A 21,168-nucleotide genomic window follows, 5' to 3' on the forward strand; every position below is an offset into this window, starting at 1 on the left:
AGATTTTGATAGAGATAAATTTTCTGGCTTCACTGGACCTCATGTCGCCAGTCTATAAACTTGAATTACTGACACAAATGACATCTGAGTTCATTTGAGGGTTTAAATTCTGTCATTTAATTGTCCAATTATGAATTTTTACACAGTTATATTAATAACTTTTAAGGCTGTTTTGCTAAAGAGCTAAGTATGTAGGCTATATTTAATGTTAATATTTCTATATTTTTAAAATTTTTTGAATAAAACTCCTGAAGAAACAAACAAAATCCAACAAAATCCTTTGGTTCAAATTGGCAGCTATAGTTTAGTAAGCACATTTTGTATGTTCTTTAAGAGGCTATATATAATCAAATATTTGTTGTGGGATCAAATAAATATGGCTTTCCTCCCTCAGTTATTAATCATTTTATCCAAGAAACACTGAGTTCTTTACTGTTTGCCACTTAATGTGCTTAACTCTGAGGATAAAAGAGGAAAGAATGGGAAAATTTCTCAAAATAAGAAACACTGTCACAATGTCACTCTTAGGAATTGTGGTAAGTTAGAGTTGGAGAACTTTGCCTAGTAGATAAGTTAAACTTCTTTCAGATATGGCTAAATATCACTTCAGAAAGTTGTCAACTTCCTAATTCTTGGAACCTTTGAGTATGTTACATCACACAGCAAAGGTGAATTCAGGTTGCAGATGGAATTAAGATCGCTAGTCAGGTGAAAGTAAAATAGTGACATTCTCCTCGATTATCTGAGTAGGCCTGAAGTAATCAGAAGAGTCCTTAGAAGTGGGATCCAGGAGGCAGAATAAGAGTCAGAGCCAGACATGGCCAACCATTGCTGCTGCTGCCGCTGCTAAGTCGCTTCAGTCGTGTCTCTGTGTGACCCCTCCAAACATGGAAAGGTGGTGTGGACCAAGGAATGCAGATGGCCTCTAGCAACATAAAAGGCAAAGAATGGATTCTCCCTCAGAGCCTCCAAAATCAACAAAGCCTCACTTATTCCATGATTTTTGCCCAGTAAAAGTAAGATCTAGTTCAGATCCTGACCTCTAGGACAGAACGATAATAAATCTTTTTTTTTTTTTTTTTCCCCTTTAGACCAATGAGTTTTTGGCAATTCGTTAAAATAGCCGTAGAAAAAACGATACACATTTTGTTACCACACACAGGATGCTACTATAATAGATGCATAAAATGTGTAAATGGCTTTGGAATTAGGCTATGGGAAGATACCAGACACATTTCAAAGAGTATGAAAAAAGGCCTAATGTGTCCTTAAACAGACTGTAGAGGTACAGAGGTCAAGGACTTCTCTAGTGAGGAGACAGTGTAATAAGGAAGAACCTTTGTATGCCAGTACAAGTTAATCATTGAAGGGATGTTACCTATAAGTTTAGATTACATACAATGGCCTATCTCTGGGAACCCTGCCTCCTAGGTAATGAGCCTTAAGCTAAAATACCTTTGTTTCTATCACAGGAAACATCCTGACCAAGGGCTACAGGAAGGAAAAAATGAACACATCCCCAGTGAAGTTTGGCAGAACCAGGACTTTACCTCCACCTACTTAGTATAAAAGAAACTTACATTATAATTTGGGAAAGATGGTGCTTTGGGACAGTAGTCCACCACCTTCTTGGTCAGCTGGCTTTCCAAATAAAGTCACTATATCCTTGTCCCAACACCTTCCTTGTTTCTCAGTTGATTGGCCTGTTTTGTGGTGAGCAGTATGAGCTTGGACTCAGTAACAACAGAATGAAGGAAATCGGAAATATGATAGGGAAAACATATTGCCTTAGAAAATACTTATTTTATCATGAAGATACTTAGTAGAAATATGGACATTAAAGATGCTACTGCTGAGAGATCAGGAGGGATTAAAGAACATTGTATTTGAAATTGGAGGAAAGGAGATCCTTGTAAGTAGGGGCAGAATACATAGCAGGATTGGAAGTGTATCTACATAGCAGATTACATAGAAAGAAGAACTTATGAATGATGAAGCTGAACATTTAGCTGAGAAGACTTCTGGGCATAGTATTGAAGGTATAGCTTAGATTCTTGTTTCTTCTTATGGTAAAATCCCAGTGGAAAGAGATAAATTGAGGAAAGAACAAGCAAAGAAACAATAGAGCTTGGTGATTTGGAAAATTCTCATCTAGATTTCAAAAGATATTAAGATATTCACTGTCTAGAGAGCAGAGACAGGGAAGCCTGGCATACTGCAATCCATGGGGTCACCAAGAGTAAGACATGACTGAGTGACTGAACTGAACTGAGAGAGCATATACTTTAGAAAAGATCATGCTTGTGACTGTAAAATCTTTTGATAATACCTTAGAAAGGCAACAGATAAGAATATTCAGTCATTAAAGAAGCTTCTTGAAGATTAAGCTTGTTACTCAGAGATTTTCTCAACCATCTTAGCAGAAGCCAAAATATAGAAAGCATTATCTAGGAGCATCACATCTAATGGGGTGAATTCTTGTGAAAACATAGAAGAACCATGAAGTTCTTGAGAATTAAACTTTAACTGAAAAGTACAGTGATGACACAATTAAAAAAAAAAAAAAGGCTGTCAGATTCAAGATTCTACATTCAAGAACATGCTGATAAACTACACACTTATAAACACTTACTAACTTTCATGAAAATGATAGGATGACTTAGAAGATGGAGCCAGTAGCCCAGAGGGTGGAGCCATAAGATATCAAGGGTGGCTTTAAAACTAAGTGAAATTTCCCTAGATGGATTTTAAAATTATTTGGATAGTTGATTCCTTTTGCCTTCCATTTTCTCATTTTTTGAATGGGAATGTTTATAACTGGGTCCTTATCTTGTTTCATCACTGTATTTTAGAAGTAGATAGCTTGTTTCCTGAATTTCACATTTCACAGATGGAGAGAAATTTTGCCTCCAATTGAAGCATATTCCTAGACATGTTTAAAATCAAAACCCATACCCTCCAGAGATGCTGGGAGGGCTCAAACAAAACCTTGTGTGCACCAGGAAACTCCACAGAGACTGAGCCAGACTTCCCTTTGAGTGTTTGAGTGTCTCCTGTGGAAGTATACGTCAGCATATACGTATATGTGTGGCATAATCTCTCTTAGAGGAGGCTGCCATTAACCACACCATAGAGCCACCAAGCAGACAACCCACAAACTGCGGAACAATTACACCAAATAAATTCTTGAGTTGTTAAGATAATTCTAGGACCCACAACAGTCTTTCCAACCTGGGGATCTGGCAAAGGGACTGAGAACCCCCAGGGAATTTGACTTTGGAAGGCAGTGGGATTTGATTGCAGAGCTTAACACAGGACTGGGGAAACAGACTCTTTAAGGGCACAAACAAAACCGTCTGTGCACCAGAACCCAGGAGAAAGGAGCAGTGACCCCAAAAGAGACTGACACAAACTTGCCTGTGAGTGTTCAGGAGTCTCCAGTGGAGGTGTGGGTTGGCAGTGGCCTGCTTCAGGTTAGCAGACACTGAGTGAGGCACTGCATGTGTGGGAAATTTTGAAGGATGTTCTGAAAAAAATGTGGTCCACTGAGGAAGGCAATGGCAAACCACTTCAGTATTCTTGCCTTGAGAATCTCATGAACAGTATGAAATGGCAAGAAGATATATGACACTGAAAGATGAACTCCCCAGGTTGGTAGATGCCCAATATGCTACTGGAGATCAGTGGAGAAATAACACCAGAAAGAAAGAAGAGACGGAGCCAAAGCAAAAACAACATGCAGTTGTGGATATAACTGGTGATGGAAGTAAAGTCAGAAGCTGTAAAGAGAAATATTGCATAGGAACCTGGAATGTTAGGTCCATGAATCAAGGTAAATTAGAAGTGATCAAACAGGAGATGGTAAGAGTGAGTGTTAACATTTTAGGAATAAGTGCACTAAAATGGACTGGAATGGGTGAATTTAATTCCGGTGACCATTGTATTTACTAAAGTGGGCAAGAAACCCTTAGAAGAAACCGAGTAGCCATCATAGTCAACAAAAGAGTCCAAAATGCAGTACCTGGGTAGAATCTCAAAAATGACAGAATAATCTCTTCATTTCCAAGGCAAACCAATCAATATCACAGTAATCTAAGTCCATGCCCCAAGCAGTAATGCTAAAGAAGCTGAAGTTGAACGATTCTATGAATACCTACAAGACGTTCTAGAACTAACACCCAAAAAAGATGTCCTTTTCATTATAGGGGACTGGAATGCAAAAAGTAGGAAGTCAAGAAATACCTGGAGTAACAGGCAGATTTGGCCTTGGAGTACAAAATGAAGTTGGGCAAAGGCTAACAGAGTTTTGCAAGAGAACGCACTGGTCATAGTGTCGGGGGAGTTTGTAATTTCCTCAGTAATGTCTCATTGCAACAAAAATTTGAAGTAACAGACCAGTGTTACAGCCCTTGGATGGACCAGTGTTACAGCTCCATGTTACAGCTCAGTTTTATTTCTAAAGTAAAGGAAAATACATCCTTGAGGCATAAGGACATGCTGACCCAAAAGATGCGAAGAGAAGAGAGGTCCCCCACCCAATTTTGGCTCCTCTTTTTATATATCTTTTATCCTCCCCCTGGGCCTGCCCTATGTAAATTGGACTAGCCAGGAGTGCTGTCTGTTTTACCTGAGGTCCTCACTCCAGTCCTCGCAAGTTCCTTTGTTCTATTTTCGTGGGCTTTTCCCTTCCTGGTCTTTTAGCCACCTCCATTTTGGACTCCTTTTTCCTATTCTAACTACCTAACATTCCTCCCTCAAGAGATGGGAGGCCCAATTCTTTGGGAATAGGAACATCAAGGTCTCTCTGGCTATTTCCTACTGAACTGGAATGGCCAGGAGCATTGGGCCTCCCCCTCTTGCTAGGCTCAAGCCTAAGAGTCCTTATAGCAGTGTCCATCTAAGTGTGAGTAATGTTTTCCATGGTTAGCTGTGGTTTTATATATCCTTGTTGAACTGGCACCACATGTTGTAGTTTGTTGACATGGGCAGAAATAAAATGGTTTAGACCGTTGATAATACATGGAGCAATCATAAGCAGCATCAATATGCTGATAACAGGGATTGCTGCTGCTGCTGCTGCTGCTAAGTCACTTCAGTTGTGTCCAACTCTGTGCGACCCCATAGACGGCAGCCCACCAGGCTTCCCCATCCCTGGGATTCTCCAGGCAAGAACACTGGAGTGGGTTGCCATTTCCTTCTCCAATGCATGAAAGTGAAAAGTGAAAGTGAAGTCGCTCAGTTGTGTCTGACTCCTAGCGACCCCATGGACTGCAGCCTACCAGGCAGGCAAGAATACTGGAGTGGGGTGCCATTGCCTTCTCCGACGACAGGGATTAATAGGGGCATTAGCCAACTCCAAATTTCCCATCACCAGAAGAATCCCCCAAAGAGTGATTGTAGCCACTCCAAGAACTCTCCAGCTTTTTCTTTGAGATTCTGTAGGATCTGAATGCTTTTCTTGAGGACTGTGAGACTTTCTTTAACTTTGTTGGAGGTATTTACCCAGAAACAACACGTCTCATTCAAGATGGCTCAAATCCCTCCTTGTTCAGGGATCAGGAGATCTATTTCCTGTCTGTTTTGGAGTACAACCACTGCCAAGCTATGTTGGCTCTTTAGAGCTATCCTGAGAAATCTTATCCCCAGAAACTTAATTTTGGGGATATTCATTAGAATGGCACTCATTATAATGAATGAGTTCTGAACAGGTATCTGAGATCACCCAGGGACTCACAGGTGTATTGAGTGTCCTCTTCTGTTTTATTCAATGGCTTGACTCATGAGTAGTGAATCCAGGAGTCATGTCTTGGTACCTTGACTGCTGTGAGGGTAGAAAGAATTACAGGGTAGGGGCCCTTACGTGTGAGCTGGAGTTTAGCCTTTGGGGACCCACCTTTCCAGACTTTAATTAGGACTTGAGTCCCTGGGGCAGTGGTGACTCTTTAGAATTTTTGGGGTCTTGGTTGACTCCCCACAAGAGTATGTCCTGTTGGAATTGCCCAATGGCTGTAGTATAAGACTGGAGAATATCAGCCTCTGGATCTAGGAAGAGATCATTGACATAAAAGGTCTGCTATATTGCATCTCATAAGGACTAAGACCAACCTGTTCCTTAGGGGAAATGCAGGTGTGGAGAAGAGCTATTGGTAAAGCCTCCTTCCATCCCAGGGAGGTAACCTGCGTTATCTTTTTTATCACTGATTTTAAGAATTATTTGGCTCTTTCTACTTTTCCTAAAGACTGAGGCCTCCAGGTACAATGGAGATAATAAGTAATGCCCAATGTTTTAGAGACCCCTTGGGTGATGTTAGAAGTAAATGATGTCCCATTGTCACTTTGTAATGATCTGGGCAAACCAAATCTCAGAATGATTACATAGAGTAGTTTTTTTTACCACCTCCTCAGCCTTCTCAATCTGGATGGGAAAGCCTTCAATCCATCCTGTGAATGTATCTATCATAACTAATAGGTATTCATACCCTAGAGAAACTGACATCTGGGTGAAGTCCTTCTCCCAGTCCTTTCCTGGGCAGGTACCACGTTGGTAGTCTGGGCCAGCTGGGGTCTTTGAGCTCCTTGGAGGTTGTTTAATTGGCAAGTGGGACAAGAGGAGATCACTTGCCTTATAGTTGTTTGGAGGCCTGTTCCTCTGAAGGACCTTTCTAGTAATCTTTGGAGGGCCTTTTCCCCTAAATGAGTGATGGCATGTAAAGAATTAACCAACTTCCATTGAAGGTTCCCAGGCAGAAAAAGGAGTCCTTACTTTTGGAATCAGCCCCATACGATCTTTTTGAAAGCCCTCACTCTTAGCTTTAAGAGTCTCACCTTCAGTATTTGAAGGAGTTTCTGGCAAATTAGCTTGTGGATCTAAGGTGGCAACCCTATTAGGTCATTGTTCTGTAATGCTTATCTCTTCACTTCCTGATTGGTTCTTTGGTTCACTCATGCTACTTCTGTACTCCCTTTTTGGTGTCCTTTACAGCCGGGAGACTGAAACCTCAGTGGGCAGATGGACTGCCTCCAAGAACCTAAGTATTTGATTGCCATATTTGATTGGGGACTCTTGGGTTGTCAACTGGCCTCTTTCTTTCCAAATAGCAGCATGTACATGTAGCACCAGAAAGGCATGCTTGGAGTCAGTGTAAATGGCTACTCTTTTTCCTTTTCCCAGCTCTAAAGCTTGAGTCAGTGCTATGAGCTCAGCTAATTGGGCTGAAGTACCTGGTGGCAAACGTTTAGCCTCTATGTTCTCAAAATTGGAGACGACTGCATAGCCGGCTCTTCTTTTTCCATCCAAGACAAAGCTGCTTCCATCAGTGTATCAGATTTCCTCAGGATTGGTCAGAGGATCTTCCAACAATCCCTCTTGGGGTTTTGTCCAGTGGTCCAAGGTTTGTAGGCAAGAGTGAAAGGGGAGAGAGCCCTTGGGGCTAGGGAAGAGGGCGACAGGGTTAAGAACCTCACAAGAGGATATAGTCAGGCCTGGATGTTCCATCAGCACTACTTGATATCTGAGGATTCTTTGATCAGATATCCATAAATGGCCTCTCCCATTTAGGAGTTGTTTCACTTGTTGGCTGGTAAAAACAGTTTGCCCCCAAAAGAGAGTTTAAAATCATCTTCTATCAGGATTGCAATAGTTGCAAGATTTCAAAGGCAGGGAGGCCAACCTCAGGCAGTTGAGTTGAGCCTCTTGGATAAGTAAGTTACAGGCTGGGGCTTAGGTCCCAACCTTTCAGTTAACACTCCCAAGGCTATTTCTTCTTTTTTATGAACATAAAGTTGGTATGCTTTTTCTGGATCTGGCAACCTCAAGGCAGGTGCTTGAGTTAAGGCTTGTTTTACTGTAGTCTCTGCCTTCTTTTGAGGAGTTCCTATACTATACTGTCCAAGTCATCTGTTGGTGTTTTTCTCCTGGAGCCTCTCACTAGAAGTCAAAAAGATATTGGGATTCTTTAGCCAGTGGTTTGGCCCCAGGTAAATAAAAGGGAGGGCACACAGCCCCATCGATCAACAAGAAAAATTGTATTAAAGATTTACTGAGAATGGCCGCCCATCAGAACTAGACCCAGTTTCCGCCTCAGTCAATCTCTCCCATCAGGAAGCTTCCATAAGCCTCTTATCATTCTCCATCAGAGGGCAGAGAGATTAAAAACCACAATCATAGAAAACCAACCAATCTGATCACATGGACCACAGCCTTGTCTAACTCAATAAAACTATGAATCATGTCATGTAGGGCCACCCAAGACGGACAATCATGGTGGAGAGTTCTGATAAAACATGGTATACTGGAGAAAGGAATAGCAAATCACTTCAGTATTCTTACCTTGAGAAACCCATGAACAGTATGAAAACGCAAAAAGATAGGACACTGAAAGATGAACTCCCCAAGTCGGTAGATGTCCAATATGCCACTGGATATCAGTGGAGAAATAACTCCAGAAAAGAGTGAAGAGACAGAGCCAAAGCAAAAACAACACCCAGTTGTGGATGTAACTGGTGATGGAAGTAAAGTCTGATAGTGTAAAGGGCAATATTGCATAGGAAACTGGAATGTTAGGTCCATGAATCAAGGCAAATTGTAAGTGTTCAAACAGAAGATGGCAAAAGTGAATGTCAACATTTTAGGATTCAGTGCACTAAAATGGACTTGAATGGGTGAATTTAATTCAGATGACCATTATATCTACTACTGTGGGCAAGAATCCCTTAGAAGAAATGGAGTAGCCATCATAGTCAACAAAAGAGTGTGAAATACAGTATTTGGATGCAATCTCAAAAATGACAGAATGATCTCTGTTCATTTCCAAGGCAAACCAATCAATATCACAGTAATCCAAGTCCATGCCCCAAGCGGTAATGCTGAAGAAGTTGAAGTTGAACAGTTCTATGAATACCTACAAGACCTTCTAGAACTAACACCCCCCAAAAAAGGTGTCCTTTTCATTATAGGGGACTTAATGCAAAAGTAGAAAGTTAAGTAATACCTGGAGTAACAGTCAGATTTGGCTTTGGAGTACAAAATGAATCAGGGAAAAGGCTAACAGAGTTTTGCAAAAGAATGCAGGTTATAGCAAAACCTTCCAGCAACACAAGACTCTACACATGGACATCACCGGATGGTCAATACCCAAATTAGATTGATTATATTCTTTGTAGTCACTGATGGAGAAGCTCTATACAGTCAGCAAAAACAAGACTGGGAGCTGACTGTGGCTCAGATCATGAACTTCTTATTGCCAAATTCAAACTAAAATTGAAGAAAGTAGGGAAAATCACTAGACCATTCACGTGTGACCTAATCAAATCCCTTACGATTATACAGAGGAAGTGACAAATAGATTTGAGGGATTAGATTTGATAGACAGAGTGCCTGAAGAACTATGGACTGAGGTTCATGACGTTGTACAGGAGGCAGTGATCAAGACCATCCCCCCCAAAAAGAAATACAAAAAAGAAAATGTTTGCCTGAGGAGGCCTTACAAATAGCTGTGAAAAGAAGAAAAGTGAAAGGCACAAGAGAAAAGGAAAGATATACCCTTGGAATGCAGAATTCCAAAGAATAGCATGGAGAGATAAGAAAGCCTTCCTCAGTGATCAACGCAAAGAAAAAGAGGAAAACAATAGAATGGGAAAGACTAGAGATCTCTTCAAGAAAATTACTGATGCCAAGGGCAAGTTTCATGCAAAGATGGGCAAAATAAAGTACAGAAATGGTATGGACCTAACAGGAGCAGAAGATATTAAAAAGAGGTGGCAACAGCACACGGAAGAACTGTACAAAAAAGGTCTTCACAAAATAGATAATCACGATCTCATGGTCACTCATCTAGAGAAGATATCCTAGAATGCGAAGTCAAATGGGCCTTCAGAAACATAACTGTGAACAAAACTAGTGGAGGTGATGGAATTCCAGTTGAGCTCTTTCAAATCCTGAAAGATGATGCTGTGAAAGTGCTTCACTCAATGTGCCAGCAAATTTGGAAAACTCAGCAGTGTCCACAGGGCTGGAAAAGGTCAGTTTTCATTCCAATCCCAAAGAAAGGCAGTGCGAAAGAACACTCAAACTACAGCATATTGCACTCATCTCACATGCTAACAAAGTAATGCTCAAAATTCTTCAAGCCAGGCTTCAACAGTACATGAACCGTGAATGTCCAGGTGTTCAAGTTGGATTTAGAAAAGGCAGAGGAAGCAGAGATCAAATTGCCAACATCTGCTGGATCATCAAAAAAGCATGAAGATTCCAGAAAAACATCTATTTCTGCTTTATTGACTACACCAAAGCCTTTGACACTGTGGATCACAACAAACTGTGGAAAATTCTTCCAGAGATGGGAAGACTAGACCACCTGACCTGCCTCCTGAGAAATCTGTATACGGTCAGGAAGCAACAGTTAGAACTGGACATGGAATAACAGATTGGTTCCAAGTAGGGAAAGGAGTATGTCAATTCTGTATATTGTCACCCTACTTGTTTAACTTATAGGCAGAGTACATCATGAGAAACGCTGGGCTGGATGAAGCACAAGCTGGAATCAAGATTGCTGGGAGAAATATCAATAACCTCATATATGCAGATGATACCACCCTTATGGCAGAAAGCAAAGAAGAACTAAAGAGCCTCTTGACAAATGTTAAAGAAGAGAGTGAAAAAGTTGGCTTAAAACTCAACATTCAGAAAACTAAGATCATGGCATCTTGTCCCATCACTTCATGGCAAATAGGTGGGGAAACATGGTTATCTGTGTCAGGTGGGCTGGTTGGAATGGGCCACTTCAGTCCTGTTGAACCATCATAAGGGAAGGCTTGGCACTTGACCTTGAGGCTTTTGGGTCCCAAGGGCAGAGTGCCACCCAATATCCCAATTGATAGCATTTGTGGCAAACTATTTTAGGAGACTTGTCGTGGTTTGCACATTCTTTGGCCCAATGCCCTGCCTATCTACAGATTAAGCATTTGCCTGGTGCCTTGTCCTTCAAGGATTTGGGATTTGCCATAGGCCTTCCCTGGATGGTGGCCAGTATCTGGCCATACCGTGCCTCTTTCTTTTTCTCCCTTTCCTGGCCCTTGGGCCTCCCTCTTCTTTACTCTGTTATAAAAGGTATTGGTGGCTGTCTGGACCATCTCATCTAAAGAGGCAGCAGAGTCCTGCTGCTGCAGCTGTTGTAGCTTTATCCTGATGTCTGATGCACATTGGGACTGGGATTTGTCCTTTAAAATCACCCGTCTCTTGTAAGAATCTAAGTCTAGATTGGTAAACTTTTGGAGGGCCTCTTTTATCCTTTGAAAAAAGGCAATGACGTTCTCATTGGGCTCCTGAGTTATTACTGAGACCCGGGCATAGCTGACTACTTTTTGATGGGCTGTTTTCAGTCCTACATTCACACAGATAAGGAAATGGTCCTTTCCCAGATGTGCTCAGGATCATTATAATTCAAATTAGGATCTGAGGAGGGACTTCAGTTTCTCTTACTGGGTATTGATCATTTGACATGTGAAGCCCTGTAGCATACCTTTGGTCTTCCTTTAAGACCCTAGCATGCTAAGGGTCAGATAAAGTTTGACTAAATATGACCATGATGTCCTTCCATGTCAAGTCAAAGGCCAAGGTAATGTATTGGAATATATCCATATATTTGCCTTGGGTCTTGTCCTCAGGCCAAAGTTACTTGTCCCCCAGAGGATACCGTGGTCACACAGTGGCAGAAAGAACGTTAAGAAACTTCTCCTTAGAGTTAGAGGATCGGACAACTTCCAGTTATCAGGGATGCATCTCAAGGGTGTCTGTTGGGAAGTGGACAGGTTATTTCCCATCTGAAAGTCAGTGACGACAGGGAGGGAAAGAAAAAAGAAAAAAACTAATAGGTTTCCTTCAATTTCCATGGGTGGACTTCCTTAGGGATGAGTCTTTCTGAAGCTTATCCTACCCAGTACTGTTGCAATCTGAGAGCCAGGTGTCCCTGGGTCAAAGTGCAGATCCCCAGGCAAACTGAGGCATGACAGTCTCCTGAAGATCGAATCCCTGGGAAGGTTGAGGCATGTCGACCTCCTGGGACCCCTGGACTGGCAGATTCCCAAACATGTTGAGGTGTGACATCCTTTCAAGGACCATATCATAGGCGGGTCAACCTCCTGGGACCACTGGACTGGAATTGGGTGTCCCCCAAGGTCTTCAGTATGACCAGTGCTGGGTAGATTTAAGGGGGTGCATTTTAACTGATTTCCAGTTTTTTCACCACAGATGGGAATAGATATCATGACATAAAGCAATCCAAGTCTATGCCCTGAGACAGGGAATCTTGTGAGGCAGCCATAAGATTTATCTCTAACTGCTCTAAGGAAATGTAAGTCACTGATTTCCTCCCCTCAGTTCAGTTCAGTTCAGTCACTCAGTCATGTCCAACTCTTTGAGACCTCATGAATTGCAGTACGTCAGGCATCCCTGTCCATCACCAACACCCAGAGTTCACCCAAACTGTTGTCCATCGAGTCAGTGATGCCATCCAGCCATCTCATCCCTTGTCATCCCCTTCTCCCCCTGCCCCCAATCCCTCCCAATATCAGAGTCTTTTCCAATGAGTTAAATTTTCACATGATGTGGCCAAACTATTGGAGTTTCAGCTTTAGTATCAGTCCTTCTAAAGAACACCAAGGACTGATCTCCTTTAGAATTGATTGGTTGGATCTCCTTCCAACCAGGAAATTCTAAAGAGTCCTCTCCAACACGACAGTTCAAAAGCATCAATTCTTTGGTGCTCAGCTTTCTTCACAGTCGAACTCTCACATGCATACATGACCACTGGAAAAACCATAGCCTTGACTAGACGGACCTTTGTTGGCAAAGTAATGTCTCTGCTTTTGAATATGCTGTCTAGTTTGGTCATAATTTTCATTCCAAGGAGTAAGCATCTTTTAATTTCATGGCTGAAGTCACCATCTGCAGTGATTTTGGAGCCCAAAAAGATAAGGTCTGACACTGTTTCTACTGTTTCCCCATCTATTTCCCATGAAGTGATGGGACTGGATGCCATGATCTTCGTTTTCTGGATGTTGAGCCCTAAGCCAACATTTTCATTCTCCACTTTCACTTTCATCAAGAGGCTTTTTAGTTCCTCTTCACTTTCTGCCATAAGGGTGGTGTCACCTGCATATCTGAGGTTATTGATATTTATTCTGATAATCTTGATTCCAGCTTGTGCTTCTTCCAGACCAGCATTTCTCATGATGTACTCTGCATATAAGTTAAATAAGCAGGGTGATAATATACAGCCTTAACGTACTCCTTTTTCTATTTGGAACAAGTCTGTTGTTCCATGTCCAGTTCTAACTGTTGCTTCCTGACCTGCATACAGGTTTCTCAATAGGCAGGTCAGGTGGTCTGGTAGTCCCATCTCTTTCAGAATTTTCCACAGTTCATTGTGATCCACACAGTCAAAGGCTTTGGCATAGTCAATAAAACAGAAATATATGTTTTTCTGGAACTCTCCTGTTTTTTCCATGATCCCGTGGATGTTGGCAACTTGATCTCTGGTTCCTCTGCCTTTTCTAAAACCAGCTGGAACATCTGGAAGTTCACAGTTCACATATTGCTGAAGCCTGTCTTGGAGAATTTTGAGCATTATTTTACTAGCATATGAGATGCGTGCAATTGTGTGGTAGTCTGAGCATTCTTTGGCATTGCCTTTCCTTGGGATTGGCATGAAAACTGACCTTTTCCAGTCCTGTGGCCACTGCTGAGTTTTCCAAATTTGCTGGCACATTGAAAGCAGCACTTTCACAGCATCATCTTTCAGGCTTTGAAATAGCTCAACTGGAATTCCATCACCTCCACTAGCTTTGTTTGTAGTGATGCTTTCTAAGGTCCACTTGACTTCACATTCCAGGATGTCTAGCTCTAGGCGAATGATCACACCATCGTGATTGTCTTCTTCGTGAAGATCTTTTTTGTACAGTTCATCTGTATATTCTTGCCACCTCTTCTTAATATCTTCTGCTTCTGTTAGGTCCATACCATTTCTGTCCTTTATTGAGCCCGTCTTTGCATGAAATGTTCTTTTTGTTTCTCTAATTTTCTTGAAGAGATCTCTAGTCTTTCCCATTTTGTTGCTTTCCTCTATTTCTTTGCATTGATCGCTGAGGAATGCTTTCTTATCTCTTCTAGCTATTCTTTGGAACTCTGCATTCAGATGCTTATATCTTTCCTTTTCTCCTTTGCTTTTCACTTCTCTTCTTTTCACAGCTATTTGTAAGGCCTCCCCAGACAGCCATTTTGCTTTTTTGCATTTCTTTTCCATGGGGATTGTCTTGATCCCTGTCTCATGTACAATGTCACAAACCTCATTCCATAGTTCATCAGGCACTCTATCTATCAGATCTACTCCCCTAAATCTATTTCTCACTTCCACTGTATAATCATAAGGGATTTCATTTAGGTCATACATGAATGGTCTAGTGGTTTTCCCTACTTTCTTCAATTTAAGTCTGAAGTTGGCAATAAGGAATTCATGATTTGAGCCACAGTCAGCTCCCAGTTTTGTTTTTTTGCTATCTGTATAGAGCTTCTCCATCTTTGGTTGCAAAGAATAAAATCAATCTGATTTCAGTGTTGACCATCTGGTGATGTCCATGTGTAAAGTCTTCTCTTGTGTTGTTGGAAGAGGATGTTTGCTATGACCAATGCGTTCTCTTGGCAAAAGTCTTTTAGCCTTTGCCCTGCTTCATTCCGTATTCCAAGGCCAAATTTGCCTGTTACTCCAGGTGTTTCTTGACTTCCTACTTTTGCATTCTGGTCCCCTATAATGAAAAAGACATCTTTTTTGGGTATTACTTATAAAGGTCTTGTAGGTCTTCATAGAACTGTTCAACTTCAGCTTCTTCAGTGTTACTGGTTGGGGCATAGGCTTGGATCACCTTGATATTGAATGGTTTGCCTTAGAAATGAATAGAGATCATTCTGTTATTTTTGAGATTGCATCCAAGTACTGCATTTCAGACTCTTTTGTTGACCATATGGTTACTCCATTTCATCTAATGGATTCCTGCCCACAGCAGTAAATATAATGGTCATCTAGTTAAATTCACCAAATCCAGCCCATTTTAGTTCACTGATTCCTAGAATGTCGACATTCACTCTTGCCATCTCCTGTTTGACCACTTCCAATTTTCCTTGATTCATGGACCTAACATTCCAGGTTCCTATGCAATATTGGTGTTTAGAGCATTGGGCCTTGCTTCTATCACCAGTCACATCCACAACTGGGTATTGTTTTTGCTTTGGCTCCATCCCTTCACTCTTTCTGGAGTTATTTGTCTACTGATCTCCAGTAGCATACTGAACACCTACTGACCTGAGGAGTTCCTCTTTCAGTAGCATATCATTTTGCCTTTTCATACTGTTCATGGGGTTCTCAAGGCAAGAATACTCAAGTGTTTTCTATTCCTTTCTCCAGTGGACCACATTCTGTCAGACCTCTCCACCATGACCAGGCCATCTTGGGTGGCCCCACATGGCATGGCTTAGTTTTTTTGAGTTAGAGAAAGTTGTGGTCTGTGTGCTCAGAATGGCTAGTTTTCTGTAATTATGTTTTCAGTTTGTCTGCCTTCTGATGCCCTCTTGCGATAGCTATCGTCTCACTTGAGAGTGAAAAATTTTCCATAAAGCTCAATATTCAGAAAACTAAGATCATGGTATCTGGTCCCATCACTTCATTGGAAATAGATGGGGAAACAGTGGAAACAGTGTCAGACTTTTTTTGGGGGGGGGTGAGGGCTCCAAAATCACTGCAGATGGTGACTGCAGCCATGAAATTAGAAGACACTTATTCCTTGGAAGGAAAGTTATGACCAACCTAGATAGCATATTCAAAAGCAGAGACATTACTTTGCCAACAAAGGTTCGTCTAGTCAAGGCTATGGTTTTTCCAGTGGTCATGTATGGATGTGAGATTTGGACTGTGAAGAAAGCTGAGTGCCGAAGAATTGATGCTTTTGAACTGTGGTGTTGGAGAAGACTCTTGAGAGTCCCTTGGACTGCAAGGAGATCCAACCAGTCCATCCTAATGGAGAACAGTCCTGGGTGTTCATTGGAAAGCCTGATGCTGAGTCTGAAACTCCAATACTTTGGCCAACTCATGCGAAGTGTTGACTCATTGAAAAAAACCCTGATGCTAGGAGGTATTGGGGGCAGGAGGAGAAGGGGATGACAGAGGATGAGATGGCTGGATGGCATCACTGACTCGATGCAGATGAATTAGAGTGAACTCTGGGAGTTGGTGATGGACAGGGAAGCCTGCCGTGCTGCAATTCATTGGGGTCTCAAAGACTCAGACATGACTTAGCGGCTGAACTGAACTGAATGGCTGATTCATGTTGAGGTTTGACAAAAAACAACAAAATTCTGTAAAGCAATTATCTTTCAATAAAAAATAAAATTAAAAAAAATGCTGAAATGTGTTGCCATAACCCTCTCAGGGGACCTTCCTGATGCAGGATTGAACCCGTGTCTGTTACATCTCCTGCACTGGCATGCAAGTTCTTTACCACTAGTGCCACCTGAGAAACCCAATGTCTGTCTTTTGGAAGTCAGGAATCAAGAGGTGAGAAAGATATTAGAAGTTACACAACCACATTGCAGAAACAAAGATTCATATATCCCTTTCCTTTTTTTTTTTTTTTTTTACTCTTCCACACTAAAACATCCTCAGCCAGTTGGAAAGTCTAGACTGCATCTCTTGCCAGGAGGTACCTGGTGATCTGACATTGATACCAGCCTCCCAGTTGACTGTCAATGGCTTATTGCACTGAGACCATGTCCCTTATCTTTTACCTGCTTCATTAAACATCATTTGAATAAAATTCACATCCGATCAAATACATGTCTCAAGTCTAATTTAGATACATCTGACATACACATATAACTATATTATATACTATGGGTTTTCCAGTGGTCATGAATGGATGTGCGAGTTGGACTGTGAAGAAGGCTGAGTGCCAAAGAATTGAAACTTTCGAACTGTGGTTTTGGAGAAGACTCTTGAGAGTCTCTTGGACTGCAAGGAGATCCAACCAGTCCATCCTATAGGAGATCAGTCCTGGATGTTCATTGGAATGACTGATGCTGAAGCTGAAACTTCAATACTTTGGCCACCTCATGCAAAGAGCTGACTCATTGGAAAAGACTCTGATGCTGGGAGGGATTGGGGGCAGGAGGAGAAGGGGATGACAGAGGATGAAGTGGCTGGATGGCATCACCAACTCAATGGACATGAGTTTGAGTAAACTCCGGGAGTTGGTGATGGATAGGGAGGCCTGCCGTGCTGCAATTCATGGGGTCACAAAGAGTCAGACATGACTGAGAGACTGAACTGAACTGAATTGATATCATATACTATAATCAACTCCAGAAAACACTTTATGTGTTTTCTTCTAGAATTTTTATCTCTCATTTAAAATATAAGCCTTTATTTTCAGGACTTTAGCCTATTTTGAAGTAACCTTTGCATATGGTGCAAGGGAGAGATAAAGTTATTTTTTTGTTCCATCAAAGTAATTGTTTCTTGTTCTTTGTTCTTGAAATTTCTGACAGAATTCCACTCCAATTCCAGTCACTCCTTTTCATGGGCTTTAATTGTCATTCTTAAAGATATGGGAATACCAGACCACCTGACATGCCTCCTGAGAAATCTGTATGCAGGTCAAGAAGCAACAGTTAGAACTAGACATGGAACAGCAGACTGGTTCCTAATATGGAAAGGAGTACGTCAAGGCTGTATATTATTGCCCTGCTTATTTAACTTATATGCAGAGTACATCATGAGAAATGCTGGGCTGGATGAAGAACAAGCTGGATTCAAGATTGCTGGGAGGAATATCTACAGATATGTAGATGACACCACCCTTATGGCAGAAAGCAAAGAAGAACTAAAGATTCTCTTGATGAAAGTGAAAGAGGAGAGTGAAAAAATTGGCTTAAATCCCAAAATTCAGAAAACTAAGACCATGACATTTTCCCCATGACTTCATGGCAAATATATGGGGATACAATGAAAACAGTGACAGACTTTATTTTTGGGGGCTACAAAATCACTGCAGATGGCGACTGCAGCCATGAAATTAAAAGATTCTTGCTCCTTGGAAGAAAAGTTATGAGCAACCTAGAAAGCATACTAAAAAGCAGACATTATTTTGCCAACAAAGGTCCGTCTAATCAAAGCTATGTTTTTTCCAGTAATCATGTATAGTTACGAGAGTTGAACTACAAAGAAAGCTGAGCACCTGAGAACTGATGCTTTTAAACTGTGGTGTTGGAGAAGACTCTTGAGAGTTTCTTGGACAGCAAGGAGATCCAATCAATCCATCCTAAAGGAAATCAATCCTGAATATTTATTGGAAGGACTGCTACTGAAGCTGAACCTGTAATACTTTGGCTACCTGATGCGAAGAACTGACTCATCTGAAAAGACCCTGATGCTTGGAAAGATTGAAGGCAGAAGGAGAAGGGGATGACAGAGAATGCGATGGTTGGATGCCATCACCAACTCAATGGATATGAGTTTGAGCAAACTCCGGGAGTTGGTAATGGACAGGGAGGCTTGGCATTCTGCAGTCCATGGGGTCGCAAAAAGTCAGACATGACTGAGCAAATAAACTGAACTGAGTTGTCATTTTATCATCTCTGTCTATATATAATTTTGTAATTTATGCATATTGTATATCAGATCAAGAACAGATCAGATCAGTCACTCAGTCGTGTCAGACTCTTTGTGACCCCATGATTCACAGCACGCCAGGCCTCGCTGTCCATCACCAACTTACATCCATCGAGTTAGTGATGCCATCCAGCCATCTCGTCCTCTGTCGTCCCCTTCTCCTCCTGCCCCCAATCCCTCCTAGCATCAGAGTCTTTTCCAATGAATCAACTCTTCCCATGAGGTGGCCAAAGTACTGGAGTTTCAGCCTTAGCATCATTCCTTCCAAAGAAATCCCAGGGCTGATCTCCTTCAGAATGGACTGCTTGGATCTCCTTGCAGTCCAAGGGACTCTCAAGAGTCTTCTCCAACACCACAGTTCAAAAGCATCAATTCTTCAGCACTCAGCCTTCTTCACAGTCCAACTCTCACATCCATACATGACCACAGGAAAAACCATAGCCTTGACTAGACGGACCTTTGTTGGCAAAGTAATGTCTCTGCTTTTGAATATGCTATCTAGGTTGGTAATAACTTTCCTTCCAAGGAGTAAGCATCTTTTAATTTTGTGGCTGCAGTCAACATCTGCAGTGATTTTGGAGCCCAGAAAAATAAAGTCTGACATTGTTTCCACTGTTTCCCCATCTATTTCCCATGAAGTGGTGGGACCGGATGCCATGATCTTCGTTTTCTGAATGTTTAGCTTCAAGCCAACTTTTTCACTCTCCACTTTCACTTTCATCAAGAGGCTTTTGAGTTCCTCTTCACTTTCTGCCATAAGGGTGGTGTCATCTGAGGTTACTGATATTTCTCCCGGCAATCTTGATTCCAGTTTGTGTTTCTTCCAGCCCAGAGTTTCTCATGATGTACTCTGCATATAAGTTAAATAAACAGGGTGACAATTTACAGCCTTGACGAACTCCTTTTCCTATTTGGAACCAGTCTGTTGTTCCATGTCCAGTTCTAACTGTTGCTTCCTGACCTGCATACAAATTTCTCAAGAGGCAGATCAGGTGGTCTGGTATTCCCATCTCTTTCAGAATTTTCCACAGTTTATTGTGATCCACACAGTCAAAGGCTTTGGTATAGTCAATAAAGCAGAAATAGATGTTTTTCTGGAACTCTCTTGCTTTTTCGATGATCCAGTGGATGTTGGCAATTTGATCTCTGGTTCCTCTGCCTTTTCTAAAACCAGCTTGACCATCAGGAAGTTCACAGTTCACATATTGCTGAAGCCTGGCTTGGAGAATTTTGAGCATTAATTTACTAGCGTGTGAGATGAGTGCAATTGTGCGGTAGTTTAAGCATTCTTTGGCATTGCCTTTCTTTGGGATTGGAATGAAAACTGACCTTTCCAGTCCTGTGGCCACTGCTGAGTTTTCCAAATTTGCTGGCATATTGAGTGCAGCACTTTCACAGCATCATCTTTCAGGATTTGGAATAGCTCAACTGGAGTTCCATCACCTCCACTAGCTTTGTTCGTAGTGATGCTTTCTAAGGCCCACTTGACTTCACATTCCAGGATGTCTGGCTCTAGGTTAGTGATCACATATAGAATTATATAATTTTATATAAACAAATAATTATATAATCATATTATCTATTCAATTATAATAATATATGTTGATATGCATATAATTGTTTGCATTTTATATAATTATGTATATATTATAATACACGTATATAAGCTTTTCAGGTTTTTTAACTTTTCAAGCAGTAACTATCGACATTTATTTTTTCTGTTCCATTTCTTTCCTTTTTCTTCTTCAATCACAGTTCTATCACTTGATACATTCCCATAAACCACTGCTCAACTCTAATAACATATTTATTATAAGCTCTAAAGCTCCAGTCTGCAAACTGGGACCTATTCTTTTGGTTAAATATAGGCTCCTTCTCCCTAGAGTTTAATGACTTCAAGATAATTTTGTACTCCTTTTTTTTTTTTTTTTAACTTTTTTCCTCTAGTATATATCATGGCACTATCGCTGCCTAAATTTAGAACTCTCCCAGTTTCAAATGACATAAGCTGTTGACAATATTGTGGAAATATCATCTTTGGGCTGAAAAGATATGACTAGAAGTAAACTTTACTTCTCTACAATAAAGAATCTGCCTGAAATGCAGGAGATCTAGATTTAATCCCTGGGTCAGGAAGATCTCCTGGAGAAGGGAATGGTAACCCACTCCAGTATTCGTACCTGGAGAATCCCATGGACAGAGAAGCCTGTCAGGCTGCAGTCCATGAGGTCACAAAGATTCGGACATGAGTGAGAGACTAAAAGCAAAGATGTGTAAGCATGCACACACACACACAATCTCCTGTAGAGCTCTAGCGGAACCTCCTAAAGCCTGATGCTTAGGCAGTTAATACTGATAGTATGTTTTGGTGGTAAACTGGTAAAGTTTCAACCCAAGTTTTTGAGTTACATTAGGGGAGGAGTGACTGGTGTTCCCAATTATGAATGCCGATTTA

This window comes from Bos indicus, chromosome 1 (assembly GCF_029378745.1).
Source record: "Bos indicus isolate NIAB-ARS_2022 breed Sahiwal x Tharparkar chromosome 1, NIAB-ARS_B.indTharparkar_mat_pri_1.0, whole genome shotgun sequence".
NCBI lineage: Eukaryota > Metazoa > Chordata > Mammalia > Artiodactyla > Bovidae > Bos > Bos indicus.